At 41.8% G+C, this 20,659-nt stretch overlaps 1 long non-coding RNA gene across 1 annotated transcript in view; it reads left to right on the top strand.

Annotated features, from left to right (window-relative positions):
- The first annotated feature begins 783 nt into the window (after positions 1 to 783).
- LOC103551555 (uncharacterized) overlaps positions 784 to 20,659 on the top strand; it is a 30,405-nt gene continuing 10,529 nt past the window's right edge. The window contains exon 1 of the long non-coding RNA XR_011532190.1: positions 784 to 921. This is a non-coding gene — a long non-coding RNA (uncharacterized lncRNA). The remainder of the gene's footprint in view (positions 922 to 20,659) is intronic.

The raw sequence follows: 20,659 nt of genomic DNA, 5'->3' as shown, positions 1-20,659 counted from the left end.
TCGGAGCAGCCCCACCCCTTCGGGCGCTCTGCGCACGCGCCTCCTGGCGGCTGGGACCCTTCCGTAGCTAAAGCGCCCTCCACCTGCCGGTCAGCCCCTCACTTCATTTTCTCGTCTCGGCTCTGCACATGCGCGACTTTCTCCACGCGCCTGCAATTCGGTTGGCGCATGCGCTCGCTCCCCCTCGCGCCCTCCTGAAGCGTAACCTGCCTATGAAGTGCCTGTGCTGGGGTTTACGATCCTCCCTTTTCCTCCTGTCTCGCTCCCCTCCCGTCTTTGCTCCTGCTTGCCCCAGTGGCCAGTGGCATTCTAAAAGAAGGGCAGGGGACACAGGGGCTTAAAAGCGTGGGGACGCGGCCCCTCCACTGCGCACTTTCCGAGGCTTTCGGCGCCCTTGAAACGCCAACAAAGCAGGGGCCGCTCCCCTGTAGGTAATTTCCGGCCCTGCGGGCAGGTGGGGGCGGAAACGCTGGCCGCGGGGAGCCGGGGCGGAGGCACCTGCTGCGCGCCGCGCGTCCCGCTCTAAATTTGAATCCGAAGTAGTCCCCGCCCCTGACTCTGCGAGCGCCCGAGCCCCGTCCCGGCCACCGCGAGGGGGAGTGTCCTGCGGTGGCTTTAATTAGCCCCAATCTCTTCTGCTCTACTCGTTTCTGACCCCGGCCGGCCGCCTTCCTCCGGGGCTGGGCGTCTTACTAAGCCGCTGATTTCCGCCCCTACCCTTCCTTCGGCGCTCCCGGATCGAAGCGAATAGCCGACCCCCTCGTCTGTGGATAGGCGTTCTCCGCTGCCCTTCGCCTAGGGACACCTCTCAAAGTCTAGCGGTAAACTGAAAACTGATGACCTAATAAATAAAAAGGTCGAAATCAGCGGTAGCTTCATCGTGAATTTTACTTTTCTGTGTTTCTCAGAGAAAATAGGACGGTAGGCGTCTTCCGTTGTAAATGTCTTTCTTGGTGACTAGTCATAATGTTCTGAGATTTCTTTATCTTTAATGGTAAATTTCCCTGGACAAGACCCAAGTCTTATTACTTTTTGAACTCTTAATAAAGCCCTAAGACTTTTCTCGTTTTTTGAGTAAAAAGTATGTTTCATGGTAAGTTAAAAGAAGATCAGTCCTATTCAGTCTTGTCTTGGAGAAATGACTATAAAGTTTAAAATGTTTAGAATTGCAGGTTCTACATTGAAAGAAACTGATCTCCGTGAGGTAGTCAGCAGTTATTTTAACGGCTAGAGTTTTAATCATGAGTCTTAGCCTGCTCATTGAATTCCTTACACTGTGCAAGTACAGTTAAAGCTATTGTCAGTGACAGCCAATGAATTTGGGGTGGGATTGGTTTATTCATGGTAATTAAGCCTTAGGGTGTGTGCATGACTGTTAAAGTCAAATAATTGGGCTACCTTATAATCTGATTATTTCAGGCCACACCAACCAACACAGTTAAGGAAATGCAAAATTTATTCATGCTACAATCTGGAAATAAAGCCTAAAATAATTCCCCAGTGTTCTTATAGGGAAAGTCTCAGAACCGTCCACCTATTGGAAATTAAGTACATGCCCCTGCTCTGAGGACGATGAATTTGAAATCGTCTCCACTAAAAAAAAGAACTCAAATAGCCTTATTTAAATTCCTATCTTCTGTTTAATCTTTGTTTTGATCTTTGACTCAAAAAGTAAATTAATATGACTTTCAGAAAGTAATTGAAGCCAGTGTATGTGTTATTCATTCTTTATTTCATTTCCATAAAAGGAAATTTTCATGGAATGAATTTTTAAGGAAGAATAGCTCTGTGAGAAAAAAGCAGTAGTTTAGAATAGTCTATCAATGATTCATTTTCTTCTTAATGAAAACAGTTATGTTTCCAAATGTACAATGCCTGGGCATAGTAGGTACTCGTAAATATTTGTTGAATAAAAAATAATGAAAATACAGTTATATATGTTAGGATTATTTTAAAAATTGATAAAGTCATTTATTCAGTAAATATTTATGAACATCTGCATTCTGCTATGAACTTTACTAGGTGCCAAGGATATGAAAATGTGTAAGACACTGGTTTGATCTCAGCAAACTCACCTGTATCAACTCTTTTTCTTTAATCCTCACAACTCTTAGAAGTAGAAATTCTGTTTATCTCAATTTTCCAGGATGGGGAAATTGAGACAGAGATGTTGCATAACTGGCTTGTATGCATCAGAGTTCTCCAGAGAAACAAAACCAATAGGAGATACAGATATATATATGACTTCCATTATATATATAACAGAGATTTGTAATAAGGCTCACACAGTTACAGGGGCTGAGAGTTCCCAAGACCTGCAGTCTGAAGGCCTGAGAGCCAGGAGAGGCAATGGTATAGGTTCCAGTCCGAGTCCAAAGGCCCAATCCAACTTTATGTTCCTCCCCCATTATCCCATACCCTTAACATCCATTCCCACACGTGTTCCCCGTATTTCTGCCTATATAAATTAGAAAACTCAGGTAGCTCTTTTGCAGCTACCTCCTCATGAGTCAGATAGTACCCTGTTCGTGATGGGCAGCTCAGGTCCTATGGTAACTTGGTGGCCCAGGCTAAGCCTTCATCCTCTACTAAAGTCCAGTAGCAGGCCAAGAGCTGTTTCTCAAAAGGAGAGTAGTTATCCAGAGAGGATGTCAGGGCTTGTTCTAAAATCCTGAGAGTCTGAGCTGTGGTCCCCCTGTGGGGACCTGCCAAAGGCTCCTACCAGCATCCCTGTCTGCCACGGGCGCTTCAGGCCCCATTGGACCTGCTAGATCAGATGGCCCAAGTGCAGAGCGGCTTGCACAGCACTCTGGACCTGTTGCAGAGCCTTCTCTTGTTCCGGGCCTCATTCGAAACTAACAGCTTTTTGGGTCAGTTGGTAAATGGGTTGAGTAACACATCCGAAAGTGGAATATGTTGACTTCAAATTCCAGAGGCACGCTAGGCATTGTGCCTCTTTTTCGGCTGTAGGAGAGGCCAGATGCAACAACTTATCCTTCACCTTGTAAGGGATATCTTGACATGCCCCTCACCACTGGACACCTAGAAATTTCACTGAGGTACAGAGTCCCTGAATTCTTGTCAGATTTATTTCTCAACCTCTGACATGCAAATGTCTTCCAGTAAGTCTAAAGTAATTGCTGCTTCTTGCTCACTAGGTCCAGCCAGGATGATGTCATCAATGTAATGGACTAGTGTGATAGCTTGTGGAAGGGAAAGGAGATCAAGATCCCTACAGACTAAATTATGACACAGGGCTGCAGTTGATAGACCCCTGAGGTAGGACAGTGAAAGTGTACTGCTGGCCTTGCCAGCTGAAAGCAAACTGCTTCTGATGGGTCTTACTGACAGGGGTGGAAAAAAAGGCATTTGCCATATCCGTAGCTGCATACCAGTTTCTGGGGATATGTTAAATTGCTCAAGCAGTGAAACCACATCTGGTATAGCAGCTGCAAGTGGAGTCACCACCTGGTTAAGTTTACGATAATCCACTGTCATTCTCCAAGATCCATCTGTCTTCTCTACAGAGTTAAACCGGGGTGTGGTGGGAATGACCTCCCCAGCATCCTTCCAGTCCTTGATGATGGCACTAATCTCTGCAGTCCCTCCAGGAATGCAGTGTTGCTTTTGGTTTACTATTTTCCTAGATAGAGGCAGGTTTAGTACCTTCCACTTGGCCTTTCCCACCATAATAGCCGTCACTGCACAGATCAGGGAATCAATGTGGGGATTCTGCCAGCTGCTTCAATTTTCCAGGATGGGGGAAATTGAGGCATAGAGGTGTTAAGTAACTTGCCCAATGTCATACTACTATTAAATGTAGAGCTGAAATTCAAACACAAGTTAGAGGCTGTTCTCCTAACCATTACATTTTGCTGCTTGCTTTGGCTCAGGCAAAATCCTGGAGGTGCATATAGTTGAGTGTGGGAAGAGAACATATTAGCAAATAATGTGTTTGTATGTAATCTCATCATAATAAAAAATATATTCATGGTTGAAAACTTACATTCACACAAAAACACATACTCAGATAGCAGCTCTATTATAATTGGCAAAAACTGGAAACAATCCAGATGTCCTTCAACAGGTGAATGGATAAACAAACTGAGGTACAGTCACACCATGGAATACCATTCAGCAATAAAAAGGAATGAGCTATTGACATAAGCAAAAACTTCAATGAATCTCAAAAGCATTATGCCAGTGAAAGAATGCAGTCTCAAAGGGAATCATACTATATGATTCCATTTATATGACATTCTTGAAATAACAAAACTGCAGTGATGGAAAACAGATCAGTGGTTGCCAGGAGGTAATGGTAGGAGAAGGTTCAGCCATAAGTGATAGCCACATGGGAGGTTTTGGGGGGTAATGGAGTTGTTCTGTACCTGATTGTGCTGTTGGTAACAAAAATCTACACATAGGATTTTATATATATATATATATATATATATGTATGTATGTATGTATAACACACATACATACACAGACACACACACACACAAGGTATAGAAGTAGTACAGGGGCATGATGAGTAATTCTGTCTAGATGTTACTGTTAGTGGATGTTCTTTAGTTAGCAATGGTAATGTGTTGATGTGAATGTATCCATCTGTCTTGCTAAAGTGCAGCACAGAAGGCTTTGCAGCCAGGTGTGGCCATGGGACTAAATTTTGGCTCCTGAGTTGTAAGGTTTGTTGGGTGGAATTTCTGGGAGCGCTCTTAAAAGAAGCAAGTTCCTTTGTCCTTCCCGTTTTCCCTTCCTGCTGTCTGGAATGCAAATGTGAAGACAAACTCCTGCAGCTTTCTCAAACCGTGGAGTGCCATTGGTCTCAAGAGACCAGACCGTGTTAGGGGCAACAAGCGAATCAGATCTTCTCCATGGGCTGAAGGGAAACCTGGGCCTGGGCCTGGGCCTGGCACACCTTCCTTGAACTGAGGTTAGCTACATGGTTTTGTTAAAGACTGAGGCATCCAGACTCTGGGAAATGTATTTTAATATAGTAATTACCTTGGGTGACTAAATTAAAAATTATCATTTTTTGCAAATACCTCCAATATTACACTTGCTCATAAAGATTATCATTCTAACCTAACAAATCAATTTGTTTAGTGACCTAGGGGTGCATTCATAACTAAATTAATCTTATAGCAGAGGCTTTCAAGTCACGTTTCATGAAGCCCTTAGGGCTGACTTGAGGTGGGATGGAAACCAGCCCTTCTACCTCCTCGTCAGCTGAAATGACTCTGTTTTACCTATATTGGAGTTCAAGATAAGATTTCATTCAAAAACATAGTATTACTACTTAAAAAATTATATATATATATATATATATATATATATATATATATATATATGAAATTTGCTGTCTTGGAAGATTCAACCAAAGTGTTTCACTGCTTAAAGGTACATATACTATAGATATTTCATTGAAGTAAAGCAAGCTTGTTAATGGTAACTTAAAAAGTTTTCAAGATAAAATGATCATGACCATTGTATAGGAAGCATTGGGACCTTGATCTACTTTTCTTCCATGTCTGATAATATACCCAGAAGTTTTCCAAGGAAGATTTTGATCCTGCCTTAGATATTTCCATGGTCCTCCTCCTTGAGCAGGTGGAGAGGCCTTACATTAAATTAATGAATATATCGTGATCACATATCTTAACATTCATAAAAGGGTGTCAAATCTACTGACTGTAGCTGACTGCTGCCATTTACGTTTCTACCCTTAATGTACAATGCAGAGTATTTCTACTTCTCAGAGAATGTACACTGAAATATTTACAAGTCAATACTTAACAAAAAGCTCAATATTGTTGATGGAGAACTATCTAATGGATACATAGTCCATTCTCCCCTCTGGTTCAGGGTCAGCAAATTTATGACACTACTCTACTACCATCCCTTCCAAGCCCTGGCCAACTTCTTTAATCCATAGCCCTTTCTTATGCTGCACCTAAATTCTTGCTCAAACGTGATTCTTCCCAACCATTTGTTCAGGCACTCAGTGGCATCTCATCAGTGTTGGCAGGCAGGATGAAATCCACTTGTAATTCCAACTCTAGATACTCTTAAAAGCCAAACTGTCAGAAAGCTGTGCATTTGAAATACATCATTTTGTCCCCTTGGAAGATTCTCTCTTAGAATTATGTTTTGGGCTTACGTCATCAGCTTACATTAGAATCGTAAGAACCAAAGAACTCTGAGAATTGTATCGTATTTATTGTACAGGGATTTTTGGAGTATCTGTCTTCTTTCTGAGGATTCTGTCTTAATATCTAAAGGACAGAGGTTAAGTAACTTGCCCAAGTTCATACAGTAAGGGACAGAGCTAGGAGCTGAATCAAAGGTTGCTGATCCCATATCCTCTCTAGGCCCTCAGATTTGCTCCCTGCCTTGGCTGCCATCTGCCTCCTCAACCTGCCTTCCTCCTGCATCTAGACATTCAGCCCTTTGCTTTGTTTCCATAAGTTTTGCTACCTTTTTTTTTTTTTTTTGCTGTATTCATTGATTCCATTTCTACCCTTCCTGTATTTTCCTGCCTCTTCCTATCCTTCCTCATAAGCTTTTTCTAGATAAACTCTTCCTGCATTTACTCATCAACCCGTTATAATCTGACATCTGCTCCAATCATTTTCCTGAAATTACTTTATTGGAAGTCACTGATGACCTCCTAACTGCCAAATCTGATAACGTCTTCACTCCTCATCTCGCCCCATCTCCTGGCAATTTGACAGTGGTGATTGTTTCTTCCTTCTTAAAGTCATCTCTCTAACTCTGACTTTAGTGACAAATTGTTTCCAATATCTCCTCTTATCTCTGACCGTGTCTTGGTTTTCCTCACTGGATCCTCCTCTTTGTCCCATCTAATGTTGGTATTCTCCAAGGATCTGCCGTTGTCCGTCTCCTCATTGCTTCAAGCCTGTTGATGTCATTCTCCATGCCCACAGTTTCAACTGTTATCTCTCTAAAGATAACCCCCACATCTACACTTTCAGCCCTGATCTCCCTCCCAAAGTCAGGCTATGCTTGTTACGTTTGTCTCTTTCACTAGAATGTAAACTATTCAAGGGCTGGGCTATATTGTCCTCATTTTTTGTTATCCTTTTATGCTTAATGTTATATCACAGGACCTGGACATAGTCTATGCTTAGCAATTTTTTAAAAAACAAATATTTTGCATACTTCCCCCTATATTTTAGTGGCCATCCAATGTCATATAAGAAGGCTTTATTCTTTCACAAGCATCCATCAAGTACTTACCATACACATGGCGTTGCTCTAGGAAAAGCATTTCCCTTTGGTTTTTGGACCATCTTGGGATCAGTACACATTTAATTCAACCTTTTTATCTTCCAAGTCTATATCTATAATTGTATTTTATCTACTCTGAGATGCACATTTCTTCACATTTTAATATCTTGGAAATCAAGATACATCTTACAAGGGATGTGATAAGAGAGCGTTGTGTCATAGTTTAATTAGCAGCATTTTTTAATGCTACATAACATAATTATACATCTTACAATCAATGGCATTTTAAATTCTATGAAATATAGTAATTAAGGTTTAGAAACTTCATTGTAATATATTTTATCATCTAAGAAATATTTCATTATTCTCAGTGTACTAGACTTTCTAAGGCAGGAAAAGAAATATTTTAAGAGGTTTTCAATAATAAAGATTAAAGCAAAAGGAAAGGGACTTCCGTGGGTACAGTAGGTTCACACTTCCAAGCATTTCCTCTGCCCTAAATATACTTCCATGATAGATAAAATACAAAAAGAAAGAGAAAACCAAAAAGAAATGGCTCAAACGCAGTTATGTCCATGACTCAGGAAAAGCGCAAAACTACAAACCATGAGTGGGTCTGCTGCTGGGACCTGTTGGGCTGCAGGCCTGGAATCAGGCAGTGGTGCCTGGAATTTTAGTGCCACAAAGAGGAGAACCAGAAGCAGACGCATGACTGGGAGCGTCCCTGCCCTGTCGCAACACATGCTCACACACACACACACACACACACACACACACACACACCCCTTTTGTAATTGGTGGGGTTTTGTTATAATTTTATCTTACATAGATCAAAAATCAAAACTACTGCATTTTATGATCTAGAGAATTCTCATGCTTAGGCTATTCCCCACTTCCCCTCCTCTCTAGGAAATCGTTTTTATTAATTTGTTGCTTATCCTTCCCCCATCTCTTCTTGAAAATATGTAAATTCTTATTTCTCTCCCTTTCTTACACAAAAGATAGCATACCGTATATACCGTTCTGTTCCTTGCTTTTTTCACTTAACTGTATATTCAGAAGATGGTGCCATATCAGGACATGGAGATTTTACTCATCGTTTTCATGACTGTGTGGACTTCAGTGTGCGCGAACCATGGTTTACTCAACCAGTTCTCTCTGGCTGGACACAGGCTATTTACAGACGTTCCCTGTCACTCACAATGTCACAAGGAGCAACCTTCTCCCTGTGTCATTTCGCACTCCCACACACCTTAGTAAATGGAGGCGAGTAAGAGCACTGCCAACCTGCTGCCTGAGGCTGCAGCTTCCCAGGACGTGGAGGAGTTAGCCGAGTGCAAGGACCAAGACACAGCCTTTCAACCAGGGACCGAGCTGCTCCCTGGAGCATTCTAGCATTGTGGGAGCTCCTAACGACCGTCAGAAGACCTGGTTATGGAGTAGAAGCTTGGGACGTGGGGTGGAGGTAATTACAAAACCATTAAACAGCGAGAGAGAGAGAAGAGAGAGAGGGACTTCAAAACAAATGTGTATATATATATGTAGCATATAAATATACATCTATTTCAGAAACAAAACATGTGCATATGTAATATGTATTACATATACTTTTAAAACTTAAATTTATGTTAATCTATTTTAAAGTTAGATGTAATAATTTTTTAATTGGGTCTGTACCGTAAGCCTAGACCAAGATCAATTCCCAACGGCTCAAAGATTTAAATGTAGAAAATACAAGTTCTAGAAGAAAACATGAATGGATTCCCTTATATATAAGAAAGCTATTTAGAAATATTATTATCAGAAACACTGGAATTTAAGGCAACAGGAATAAAAATACATGATAACCAAAGGCTAATCCTTCAAGAAGCTATAACAGTTATGAATTAGTATGCAACTAGCAACCTACCTGGAAATGTGTAAAATAAAAACTGACTAAATTACAGAGATTGGCGAGATCACAAGCATAGATTTTAATACAAAAGGAGTTTCTACCTACTATTACTTAACCAGAAATGTAAACTAACCGCGATGCCCATTCTTCTCTTGTTACAATCAACTGAGTCAGACCTCTCAGACTGAGCCCAAAATGTATGTCCCCTTAATGTCCAGCGGTGTCAGGACATATCTAGCAGAGTGCGCTAGATCAGCAGATGTCTGTTTGCTTAAAGGGCTAGGGAAACTTTGGGAGAAAAACTAGCCTAAATGATCCTGGTACTGACAGCTTCACCACACGTCCACATCCATCTTGGTCTTTGAGGGGGATAGGCAGCTAGGGTTTGAGCATGGTGTCCATGACTCAGGTTAAACTCCCGGCTCAGATCCCTGTGAGCACTCACTAATGGCTTCCTGTGGAGAGGCAGCTCTGGAAGCTCTTTGAATATCAGAGGTGATATTAAAAATATTTAACACCTGGGATGGTACAAGCATTGCCCAAACAGAACAGACAATCAACCCATCAGGGTAGATGCCAGCTGTGCCCTATGCTCTACCAGGGCACACCTGATGAATTTCAGCCCTGTCTGTAAGGACCACTTCACAAAACTTTCTATAGGACATCAAGGCACAGGGAGCTTTGATACTCCTCTGATAGAGTTTAATGCACAAAGCAGAGAGAGAGAACTCTGCCCAACTCTGGCAGATCAAGGACTGCAGTGCTTAGGGAGAGGGACCAGCAGCACCAACCAAACGCAACAGCAGCGCGTGGAAAGGGAAGCTTACGTAGATGAAAGGGGATAAAATGGGGGATGCCATGGGTAACTGATTAAATGTATTTGAGGAGGGAATAGAGTATGACAGTTAGGTGTGAGTTCTGGCATTAGCTAGATTTGAGATCGATCCCATTCTGCCTCTCACTGTTTAACACCAGGCAAGGGACTTGAAAGCCTCGTGCTTTGGACTCTCCTCTGTGAAATGGGGATGGCAGTGCTTTCTCAGTGCTCTCTGTTATTGCAGGTGGTGACAGGATCATGGGATATACCCACAAGTTCCCACCAGAAATACCCACAGGGCTAGTCCTGCGTGAGTTGGCAGGGCAAGAGCCAGTGACACAACAGCCACACGAGTCAGCCTCTTGAGCACAAGCAGAAACAGGGAGAAAGCAAAGTGGGACTTATTGAGCTATTGCTCATTTATTTCACTTCAGTTCCATACATATCATTTCCATAGGTAAAAACTACTATAATTCCTGCCGCAGGAAAATTTTAGGATATTGAGCATTCACCATTGTGGGCTAAGTACATACTATGAAGTGCCGTAGATCAGGGATCTCGAAGTAGATACATCTGACTCCTAACTCAGACACAAATTCAGAGCCAGCGGGAGGAAGAAGAAGGAGTCATGGATAACCATTAGCTTTCTGGTTGTGTGGCTAGGAGTCCCTTAAAGATAAGACATTCAAGAGGGGTGACAGGGTTGGAGGTGATGCCCAGCACACTGAGTATAGGACGACAGTTTCCAAATAGAGGGGAGGGAGGGTGGAGGAAGGTGCTAAATGTACATTATCTCATTTAAATACTATGCCATCCTTGGGAAGGAAGGATCGTTCTCACTATATGATGGTCAGAGGGACTGAGGTTCAGAGAAATTTAGTAACTTGCCCAAAGTCACACAGGCACTGAGATTTGAACCCAGGACCATCCTTCACCAGCTTTTCTCACTAAGCCAGGATGCCTCAATTCAGGAGAGAGAAAACTTAGTATTCCTCATTGCCGGATAGTTCTGATTGCTATTTCTTTCTCATCTATTTCATATTATGATAATGTTTTCCTGGAATTGGATGATATAATACTAGAAATTGAAGATGTTTATTCGCTACAAAGATTACATATGCAGGCTTCCTGTCATAATCAAGGGACGTTGCTCACATCATTTATGATTTCCAGTCTTCTCTGTATATGATAATGCTTATTTTAGGAAATCTGTTTTTACTAAGCCTGCTGATCTTCAAGAGGAAAACAGGCAGAGGCAGGACGGTGATAGACCCTCTTGATATTTATCTTAAGGAGTCTATCTTAAATTAGTTTGCTGGGAAGCACTGCATGTGATGAATGCTATAGAGTTTAAATGATACTGTGGATGCTCTCATAATAAAGCAAATGACTCTAATAAAACTATTTTGTTTCATTTCTTCATACAAAATTCATGTCTGAATTTCATCTAGGTCCTAAAATTTTAAATTTCCATAAGTTTTATGCACTATTAAATTTTATCACCACTGCATTATGCTTTTGAAACTGATTGTACAATCTAATTAATTCAGAATATTAACTACAATTTCCATAAAATGAATAGGATGATGTTGATCGGGGTGAGATGGAGGGCTGTGATCATCTCTTCCCCTTGCCCCAGGACCTCAATTATATGTACACTAAAAACCGCTTCTTTCGACGTCCCTCATCCAGTAACTTCAATTTGGAGGAACACAGCCAAAACCGAAAGTTAATTTAAAATGTCTCCAGATAGACAAAATAGCTATTTTAAAGACTTGTACTTCATTCCTAGGCAAAACTTTCTGACCCTCTATCAAAAGTTAGAGCTCCCTTTTTTTTTTTTCGCTTTTTTTTAGGCGGAATATTCATGAGTCATGTGACTTCTAAATCCAAAACAGACTACATATCAAATTAAAAGGATAATGGGGGTAAAGTAGATTCCTAGAATCTGTCTCCCTGAGAGAAGCAAGAAGCGTCTATTGACAGCCTAGTACGGTGAAAGAGAGGAAATCTACCAAAAGTGGATACAAAAATTCAGAAACCATGGCAGTCTAGCCAGAATATTTCCGGAGAGTTCAGCCGTACCTATGTCAGGAGATCCTGAGGGCCTCATCATACTATGGTACAAAAGGTGGTCAGTGCTCATGATGACTTGGGGACACCAAAGAATGGTTACATTCATGTTCTTTCTCTGTTTAAGAAAGAAGCAAAGTGCACAGTGTATTTTGGCAGGCTTTCCATCAGAGAGATTAAAATGTTATCAATTTAAAGGACTGTTTCAATCATTTGGAGAATCGACTTACTTGGAATATCACATTTCCTAACAATGTGAAATAAGTAAGGATCTTCTTATTTATTATAATTGAATCCTCTTTTTTCTGTTAAAAAAAAAAATAAGCCATGTAAACCATGATGGCATCATACACTCCAGATATCTCAAGAACCTACTGGCCTATGGGTACAAAGGAGGTCAAATTCTCATCCGTAATTCCAGACTTCCTATTCACAGCACCAAGCCCCATCACTGCAGGGCAGCAACACACCCCATTCGAAGTTGTCCTGTCATGTTCTTCTCTGTACGGAACCACCCTGCCAGCCAGAAGAACGTGGCCTCCTAGGGCTGTCACAGTCACAAGCCCCTGAGCGCACCAGCTTCTGGACCCCTGTGATCTCGCCATGCTGGGTGTTCAGCTGACATAGAGAGAGGGCATCTCACTCCACACTCTGTTGAAATCTGTCACCTGGCCCAGAAGCATCTCTGCTTGTGTCCCAAGTGCCACCTAGTACCTTAAGGTCTGGCTGGGGAATAGCCACCGTTCTTAACTCCCTTTCCTTTCTCTTTTGAGGTATCTACCCCAGACCTTCTCAAATGCCTCTCCCTAACATGCGTAGTCACGAATACAAACAGATTCCTGGAGCTGCCAGCTCGTGGGTTCAACAGACACACTTGCCTGGAAGCTGGACCTGGAATTTGGCTAGAGTATCATACCCCATAGTGTGTGTTTGAAATTCTTAAAAAAAAAAAATTATAAAGTAATGTTTTTGTTTTTGTTTTTTAATCATGGAAGCTTTCCCTGAAGCCAAATCTTTCTCAGAAACTCAGCTCCCTTCTTCCCTTTCGCCCTTTCCTGGGAACTGCCACGTTTCTTTAACCCACACAGCAGCATGCCAGGCTGAGGGCAGTCATTTGGTAAAATCTGACCATGACCCCTCTCCCATTATTATCTCTTTCACCAATTGGATTCTCAATTCATTCTTCACTATTTCACTATTCATCACTTCACTAAATACGTTTTAATCACTATTAAAAAATAGCATTTCGCCCTTCTCTAAAAGAGCATGCTCTTGGGCTCCCGCCTTGCCCACTGTCTCTGGCAGTCCCCATTCTGTCTCCACCAGACCGGACTCCGTGCTAGGTCAGGAGTGTGTGCCACGCAGGAACAGAGCTTGCTTGGACGTCATTCTGCGAGGGGAACTGCACGCTCAGTGTGGTCACTGCAGGCACAAGAATCCTGACCCCGTAGAGTTGGAGAACCCATCGTGTGCAGGGATCTCTCTCTAAAAACCCCTACGTTGAGTTTTGTTTCAGGACTTGAGGAAGACAGCCAAATGGATTAAGTGAGAATAATCAAACTCTCATTGTGGCAGAAACTCTGTATAATTTTCTAAACAATTATGCATACTTGTATAAACTGATCAAAAATAATGTTCTATGATTACTATAAAATGATTCTATTGTTAACTCTTTGGGAACTCCTCCTTAATGTGAGTAAAGGAGAATCTTGATCCTATCTATTCTGGTCCATCTGGATCCTCCTTATAGTCTGACAGATCAGTGTTTGGGCTCCTAGAGAGCATATAATAGCTTCTCATTGTAGTTTTAATTTGCATCTCCCTCCTGACAAGGTTGAGTAACTTTTAATATGTTTGTTGGTTATTTTTTGAAATGCCTTTTCAGGACTGTCACTCATTTTACTATTGCATTGTCTTATTGATTCGTAGGAGTGCATTATCTGTGAAACTTTTGTTGGCTAGATGTATTGTAAATATCTCCTCCCATCCTGTGGTTTGCCTTTTCACTCTCTCAATAACGTCTTTTGATGGACAGAAGTTCTTAGTTTTAGTGTAGTCCACTTTGTAATCTTTTCCTTTATGGGTAAGTTAGGGTGACCAATAATCCCAGTTTCCTAAAGGATTTCCTAGGACATGGGCTGTCAATGCTAAAACAAGGAGAGTCCCAGGGACTCCAGACAGGTTGGTCACCTTAGGCTGGTTGGCTCTTGTTATTTTGGGGGAGGGGTCCTGTCATGTCACAAATATATTTTCCAGTGTTATCTTCCAGAAGCTTTATTTTTTTATCTTTCACGTTTACGTCAAACATCTATCTGGAATTGACTTTTTGTGTGTGACGTGAGGTAGGGGTCAACATTCCCTTTTTTCCCCGGATGGATGGGTACCAACTGACCCAGCACTATTTATGGAAAACTCCAACCTTTCTCCATCGCTTTGCAGTGACACCTTTGTCATAAGTTACGTGTCATAAATCAGTTGTGCAGCCTTGTGTCTGGACTCTTTATTGCGTTCCATTCATCTATTTGTCGCTGTCTGTGCCATATTACAGTATTCTATTTATTTAGCTTTATAATAGGTCATGATATCCAATAGCATAAAAGTCCTCTGACTTTCTTCTTTTTCCTTTAACTGCCTTGGCTGTTCTTGACCCTTTGCATTTCCATATAAATTTTAGAACCAGATTGCTAATTTCCTGAAAAAAAAAAAAAGTGTGTTGCTGGGGCCGGCCGCGTGGCCGAGTGGCTAAGTTCGAGTGCTCTGCTTGGGCAGCCCAGGCTTTCACTGGTTCGGATCCTAGGCACTGACATGGCACCGCTCGTCATGCCACGCTAAGGCAGCGTCCCACATGCCACAACTAGAAGGACCCACAACTAAAAATATACAACTATGTACCAGGGGGCTTTGGGGAGAAAATGGAAAAATAAAATCTTAAAAAAAAAAAAAAGTATTGGAATTTTGATTGAGGTTGCATTGAATCTCAAGGTTACTTTTGGGAAATTTGACATCTTTACAAAACTCAATATTCTGGTTCATGAATGGATTATACACCTATATATATTTAGGTCTTTTATTTCTCTCATCTACGTTTAATAACTTCCCCGAATAAGTTTTTTTGTCTTTTTTTGCAGGGAAAGTTTTGCCCTGACTAATGCCTGTTGCCAATCTACCTCTTTTTTTCCCCTGCCCCAAAGCCCCAGTGCATGTTTGTACGTCCTAGGTGTAAGTCGTTCTGGTTCTTCTATGTGAGCCCCTGCCACACTATGGCTACTGACACATGAGTGGTGTGGTTCTGCGACAACGAAATGAACCTGTGCTGCCAAAGTGGTGAGCATCAACTTTAACCACTAGGCCATCAGGGCTGGCTCCTGAGTGAGTTTTTAAATAAACCTAAATTCCAAACCTAATGAATTAGAATCTCTAGGAGGGAGTGGTGGTTATGACTGGGAATAGTTTGGTGCATATTCTCCAGACTCGATTCAATGCTTAAACAAATATAAATGGGTGCATCTGTCAGCAGAGGGGATCTGGTCCTTTGAGATTTCAGTATAATTGCCTTAAGACTCCTAACTCATATTTTGTGCTAACTCCAATGCCTGTCCTTCTACTTCCCTCAATATAATATTGCAAATTCCTGGAAGCTTATGGTCACCTGGTGACTTCTGGCACTGAACCCTGCTCTCCCTGACCTCTGGATCTCACTTTTACCCCACTGCCAGGATCTCTTCTCTTCTTCACAACAACCTAAACAATCCGTGGGCCCCGCGGTAGAAGTTAACCCTTTTTCCTGTTTCCTCTCTTTATCCTGTGTTTCAAGTAACTTCACTCTACACCCCTAGACTCCACTCTGGCCCACCTTTACGTATCCAAAGACACACGTAGGTGCTCTGATAAAACAAAAACCATCCATTCTGAGTCTCACATTTTAGCAACAGAGTGGTGATGATTTAAAATTTCTGTTTCCTTTTTTTCTTTCTCACCACTCCTGCTTCCACAAGTTTCTATAAGTAGAAGGGACTAATTGGAGATAGTTGCTTCCCCATACATAAAAATTATTTTAGAAGTATTCCAGCTTTCAGAAGTGGAGGGCTTCTTATATACATATATACACAACACACACATCTATCTAAATGTGTATATATGTGTGTATATGCATGTATATGTGTGTATACGTGTATGTGTATACACACACATTTACATTTATTTTTAAACTAGTCTCCATGCTAAATTCAGTTACGGTCATTTTTAAAGCGGTTCTTCTGTGAGTTTCAGGTATGCGGTCATGTTATTTGCCCATAACAATAATTTAGAAAAGACAACAATTAAAGGAAAAAACTTTAGACTTTTAGAAAAGTGGTGAGCACTTTGTGGCTTGTGGGTGGATGCTTCTGACCTTGCATTTTGATCTAATTTCATAAAAAGACAGCAAGAGTTCCCCGCTTTGCTCCTTCCTTACTGGGTCTAGAAATTCATATTTATTGACTACACAGCAGCCCTAATTTTTTCCTGAGTTTATACCATTTTTATGAGGAGAGAAAAAAAACAAAGCCATTTTCATTTTGGAAAAAAAAACGAGAGTGGGGGTTGTAAACTTTTTATTTTATGCTTTTATATTGGTTCTTACATAAAAAGATTGCCTACCGCTGGTTTAGGATTCAGGGGTTAATTATATTCATTTGCATTTTTAAAAACACATTTGTGCCAGAAAATGCTCCAGAATGTCTTCCCTCTGTCCTAGGCAACTCTGCATACTCACAGCCTGGAGCTCTTCTGAAGTCGTTGATCCACAGCAGATCATTGCTTTCGGAGAAGATAAATTTTGCTACCAAAATGGGCCATCACAAAAGCAAGATTTGTGAATCAAGCTACTCTAAATGGATTTTTAACTAAGTTATATATTAGTAATTTCAACCTGCTTTATATACTCATACCCTTAAAATTTCCTTCCAGTGTAATTAAATGACTTTGCACTCCAAATGCAAGGAAAAGTATGTACTGATAATAACGTTGCAAAGGGGAGGTAGAAGGATGAGGAATATGGCGGAGGCAGAAGAAAACTGCTAAGGTTACAGTTTCAAAAGACTTTCTAATCTTTGGGGTGGAAATAGCAGAAGTATCCAGATCTTGAGCATTAGAAGCTTTCTATTTGAGGTGCTCAGAACTCTGACACAGATTACTCTGAAAAGTGTCACATATGCATTCCCACAGGGATTTGTGTAAATCTCATCTACACGATCAAGCACTGTACATGCATAATTTGACAATTTCAAATCTTAGCAAGAGTTAGGAGTACATTATTTTGAGTCATAGCATTTTTCCCTTATTGAATGTCATCCACACAGCATTAGCAGCTTTTGAGTTATGGCTCCCTTGAAATGTTTAAATTGCTTTAAGTAAAAAGAAGTTGCAACACCTCATTTGGTAAAGGAGGCAAACCTCGCTAAGAGAGGGCTTGTCTCCAGCTCTTACCTTTGTTGTAAAGGAAGATGGTGATCCAAGTGCAGGCGCCTATCTCTTGCACTAAAAACATGTTCTTTCTGATGCTTAAGGTTTATCGACCTTTTACTAAGATAGAAAGTAAGTCAAGGGGGCCAGGCCTGTGGCCGAGTGGATAAGTTTGAATGCTCCACTTTGGTGGCCCAGGGTTTCGCCAGTTGAGATCCTGGGCACGGACCTAGTACTGCTCATCAGGCCGTGCTGAGGTGGCATCCCACATGCCACAACTAGAAGGACCCACAACTAGAATATACAACTATGTACTGGGGGGCTTTGGGGAGAAGAAGAAGAAAAAGAAGAAGATTGGCAACAGATGTTAGCTCAGGCGCCAATCTTTAAAAGAAATAAAGTCAAAAGTCCTAACCTGTTTTTCAGCCTCAGAAACTGACATTTATAGATCACAGCTTATGAGTCATGTTTTTTGCTTTTTTTTCTTTTCCCATTCAGGAAGAGTTGCCCTGAGCTAACATCTGCTGCCAATCCTCCTCTTTTTGCATGTGAGCTGTCTCCATAGCATGGCCATTGACAGATGAGTAGTGTAGGTGCGTGCCTGGGAACTGAACTCAGGCCGTGGATGTGGAACACACAGAACTTAACCACCAGGCCACTGTGGCTGGCCCTGATTTTTATTTTATGACTGTTAACTCCTTTAAATTTTTCAACAACCCTAGAGAAAGTTATAGAGCCCACTTCATAGATGAGGAAACTGAGGCTCAGAGAGGTTGAGTGACAGCCCAAGGTTCACACATTAAAAGGTGAAGCCATGCTTCCAGTCCAAGTCAGTGTGTCTCCCTGACAGCTTCCCAGGCAGCCAAGGCGATCCTTGCTCTGTATTTTGAAACTGCTTTCATAGTATATGCTCACTTGAAAAATGCCAGGAGCATTTAGTGTGTGCTGTTAGAATAACAACTGTAGGTATGTTGGCAAGATACAAAGCACCATCAGCACAGAATTTTTCTGAACACAGTCTGCACAGTTTTCTGAAAGAATAGCTACAGTAATAGTAATAACAATAATGACATCTTAAATTTGTGCAACATAGAACAGTTGACAAACACTCTCACTTGTTGTCTGCATATAGTATAGATTATATAGACCTAGACACGTTCATAGATTTCAACTTGAATGCCAATTCCAATGACTGGTAGCAGCTGCCTGGAATTCTATACTGAAAAGAATCCTGAGGATCATTCTAGGATCAGTAGGAATCAGGGCCATGACTGATTCTTCGTGTCTGCCATGGCAAAGGAGTTAGGCGTTACGGCACATTAGTGATATGTTTCCTGTCTCTTATCTATTCTAGTCTACTCTTTCCACAAATGAACAGATGACTTGTCTCTGGTCACGTAAGCAGCTGAGCTGAAACCAAAGCTCATTTTCCTTCAATCCATTGTCATTGTTATTAAACCATGTTATAAGTGGAGACATTTAAATATTTTAATATTCAGGACTGGAATTTATTATAAAGTTTTGAGCTCAGTAATGTTTACTCTAGAACAAAATTAGATGCTTTCTCCAGCAAATGCAAATAAGACTTGCTACAATTTGTGACTCGTTATGTAGGAATGGCTGCAGGCTGGCAAGTGCTGGGTTGGGGGTAGGGGGGCGGTGTACATACTGCAGGTGGGACTAACGTGTGCCAGGCTAGCTTCAGCTGTTACCTAACTGACAATACCTAGAAAGTCCAAGAAACTCAAAACCCTATTCAAAGGCCAAGGACCTTTTGATAATGCCAGGGTAGCCTCAACATGGCTTTGGAGGTCACACCAAGTCTCTAAGCTGACACAGCAATAAGTGTGACCAATCTTTTAGCTCATTTAGAGTCTCCCTCCAGTGTTTGCAAGAAGCACATCCAGTGTCTTGAGAATTTTACTAGTGTAGTGTTAATGCAACTTAGCATAAAAAGGTAAGTGAAGATTAGTAACTATACATATACAAGGAGTGACACAAGATGACCTTTGGGAATGATGGCAAAATCTACCAGGCTATTATGGCTCATTCAGAGTAAAAGTGGTACCGGCTGTAAAACCATTGAGTGCAATGAGACTGGTAAAGAATAGCTATACAGCAGAAAGCCTGTACCGTCCCCAGTGTAGGTCACGGGTTCAGACACGGAGGCCACACTCTCCTCTGTCAGCAGCGTTATCTTTGAATACAAAAGACAAGGAGGGACATATTATGTAGTCAGCTGTGGCCATCAAAGGCCAAACAGCTTTTTCTTCCAGCTGGAGCAACCTGCTTGACTACACAATACCCAAGACCCAGGGCAGTTGAGAGGCAGGACACCCCACCCCTCTGCTTAGTCCCAGCCACCTCTGAGAGAGCAGCCGGGGATTTCTTAGAGCTTTACACTCTGCCTTTGTTGGCTGTTTCCAAGGTGACAAAGTGTTCTGTCCTTTGCTGTAAATAAAGACAGGAGCAAAGGGATCCAGCCCTTTCCTCCTCCTCCTCCATTAGCTTCTGTCTCGTTCAGTTGCATGCTTCTTGTGAGGGTGCGTGTGAAAGCCCTGTTCCCCAGAGTCAGGCCTTCCCAGGGTGTGCATTCGCTTGTTTGTTTTATGTGCATGTGGAGCCTTGCTGTCGGTCAGGGAGCCTTGTACTGGCACTCAAGGGCCTCTGATTCTCCCTCTTCTCACTCCTACCTTACTCCACAATGTCTTCTCATCAGGAGAGGAATAAATTAACATGCTGTTGAAGATTGTAATTTATGTTCCCAATTAGTCATTGAAAGGATTATATTTTCCCAAACTATTGGCATGTGACATGGTTTGGCCAAATGTACTCACAGAGGAAGTGACATATGCCATGTCTGAGCAAAGGGCTAACACATTGCACATTGCTGATATGTGATCAGGGCGAGAAACAAGACTTGGCAGTTGTGAGCTGCTGAGATTTGGGGGAATGTTTGTTACTACAGCGTAACCTCGCAAAAGCTGACTAATTAAATACGGGTGGCTCGAGACAGAGGGAGTAAACAAGAAAATGGGCCAGGTGGGAACTGCATCCAACTGGATGCTTTACACCAGCCCACCCTGGCCTAAAGGGCATAGCAGTGGTTGTGCTTGAAGTGACTCTTGCCTTCCAGGAATGCAGGTCCATAGCTGCTCGACTTTCCAATTTTTAAG

This window comes from Equus przewalskii, chromosome 23 (genome assembly GCF_037783145.1).
Source record: "Equus przewalskii isolate Varuska chromosome 23, EquPr2, whole genome shotgun sequence".
NCBI lineage: Eukaryota > Metazoa > Chordata > Mammalia > Perissodactyla > Equidae > Equus > Equus przewalskii.
This window is presented reverse-complemented; position numbering and strand designations above follow the sequence as displayed.